Below are 2,442 nucleotides of genomic sequence, written 5' to 3' on the forward strand. Positions count from 1 at the left end.
AGCGCTGACCCTGTGAAACCAACTCAACTGTGGCAAGTAACATAGATCAAGAAGCTTTCTAAAGTGTGCGACAATACACTCAACAAGATAACTTGGAGTAATGAGGCTCAAGCCTCGGTATCCAATATCACCACTGACAGAATTAATCTGTCAGTCAGAACAGAACAGGAGAATTCCCCAGTATCACTTTCTCCCTGTGCGGCTTTTACCTGCAGTTGAAATGGCCAAGACCGCGCTGAAAAGGCTGCCAAGAAGCGTGATGAAAGTGGCGGGAGCCTTGAAAAGCTGCCCAGCAAAGTCCGGTCCCAGTGGGTCCGAGCTGATAGTGAGAGCGGTGTCCGCATCTAAAGAGCGCAGCGGGGTCTCCCTGTTAGCTCTGAAGAAGGCTCTGGCTGCAGGAGGATACGATGTTGAGAAGAATAACAACCGCCTGAAGCTGACTCTCAAGGGCTTGGTCATTAAAGAAACCCTGATCCAGCTGAAAGGGTGCGGAGCCTCCGGATCGTTCAAGCTGAATAAGAAGCAGCTGGAGAGCAAGGAGAAGACAGTCAAGAAAAAGGCAGCAGACAAACCGAAGAAGTCAACGGCAAAGAAAGCAGCCAAGGCCCTCCAAAAAACAAGAAAGGCTCCTGTGGGAATTAAGTAGAGCCGCAAAAAGGTTAAGAAATCTTTGGCCGCTAAGAAGGCAGCAAAGAGCCTGAAGAAGTCTAATGCTGCCAAGCCCAAGAAGGCTGTGAAGAGCCCGGCTAAGAAGCCTGTGAAGAGCCCGGCTAAGAAGCCGGAAGCTGCCAAGAGTCCAGCTAAGGCCAAGGCAACCACATCAAAAGCAGCAAGGCCCAAGAGGGCAGCTCCTAAGTGAGACCGAGAACTTCAACTTCCTATAACAAACACAAAGGCTCTTTTAAGAGCCACTACAAGAGAGTTGTGCACAATTTGTAACTGGGAATTTTTTTTTTACAGTTACAGAATATAGTGTACATGAAATCATACAAATGTACCTGGCAGTGTTCCAAATACATCTCATTCCCTGATCTGTTGTACATACTGTATACATTTCCATCCTCAGACAAACATTTCATGCCAAACATTAGGTCATATCATTTTGTTCATGGCTACATAAGATATGCACAGTTTATAGAGAAATAAAAATGTGCAGTTTTTCCCTGAGAATAAATACTCACCATTTAATCAAAAGAACCTTTTCCCCTATAAAACTTCAGTTTGATCTCCGGAAGTAAATGAGTGTCAAATAGCGGGAAAATTGCTACACAATAGCTTTTATATACAATGTATGACAGAGAACCGATAGGTTTATTTGTAGCTGTCTATATATAGCATAACATGTGTAACTTATAGCGACTATACCGTGCCACACCATGAATGTACTGTACATGCACCAATAAAGAAGGTGCGTTAATATACAGAATATTGTCACACGCCAAGTACTTATGCAGGTACATAGTATGCTCTATAGAGATCTATATGGATTTGCCAACATTGATCAAATAGCTAGTTTCAGTGATAATGTGGTGGCTCTTAAAAGAGCCTTCATTTGCTGTGTTTAAAGCATGTCTGGAAACTGCAGAACTATGTGCTCTCCCTTCTGATCCTGCAAACCAGCTGGATATCTTTATGCATTATGGTGGCCCTCTTGGCATGGATAGCGCACAATTTGGTGTCCTCAAAGAGCCCCACCAGATAAGCTTCGCTGGCCTCCTGCAGAGCCATGGCCACTGAGCTCTGGAAGTGCAGATCAGTCTTGAAGTCCTGGGCGACCTCGGACCAGGCACTGGAAGAGCAGCTTGCGGATGAGCAGCTCGGTGGATTTCTGGTAGCGGCGGTATCTCCAGGAGAGCCACAGTACCGAGCCGGTACCGGTGAGGCTTCTTCACTCCGCCAGTGCACTCTTTCTGGCAGCTTTAGTCGCTAGCTTTTTACGGGGAGCCTTCCCTCCGGTGGATTTCCGGGCGGTCTGCTTGGTCCGAGCCATAATCTCTTGTGACTGATTCCAAAGAAGTTACTGCAGAACCATAATGCGGAAAAGTGGAGGTTCTGTTCTGGCTGACAGATTCTGTCAGTGGTGACATTGGATAACGAGGCATGAGCCTCATTACTCCAAGTTCTCTTGTTGAGTATATTGTCAAACATTTAGAAAGTTTCTTGATCTGTGCTACTTATCACAGTTTACTTGGTTTCACAGGGTCAACGCTGTGATGGGTCGTGGGTAGCGGTCGAATGTGTTTGCAGAAATCGCAGTAAGCTTCTTGATCAACGATTTGCATTCCCGTCCAGTTCTTTGTAAAATTTCTTGTGGAGCTTCTTTAGATGTTCGTCCAGCATCTCGATATCCAGCTCCCTGTGAAGGTTTGCTATTCTTGTAGGAAGTGGCGCGTTGGACGCAATTCACACCGCCTTGTTCTGTGCTTTTTGAAGAGATGATCT

General features: G+C 45.9%; 2 pseudogenes; one reads left to right on the top strand and one right to left on the bottom strand.

The window, feature by feature from the left end:
* The first annotated feature begins 220 nt into the window (after window positions 1-220).
* LOC142484894 (histone H1A-like) lies at window positions 221-859 on the top strand (annotated as a pseudogene).
* A 728-nt stretch (window positions 860-1,587) lies between these two features.
* Window positions 1,588-1,990, bottom strand: LOC142484895 (histone H3-like; annotated as a pseudogene).
* Window positions 1,991-2,442: the final 452 nt, after the last annotated feature.

This window comes from Ascaphus truei, unplaced genomic scaffold (genome assembly GCF_040206685.1).
Source record: "Ascaphus truei isolate aAscTru1 unplaced genomic scaffold, aAscTru1.hap1 HAP1_SCAFFOLD_457, whole genome shotgun sequence".
NCBI classification, from domain to species: domain Eukaryota; kingdom Metazoa; phylum Chordata; class Amphibia; order Anura; family Ascaphidae; genus Ascaphus; species Ascaphus truei.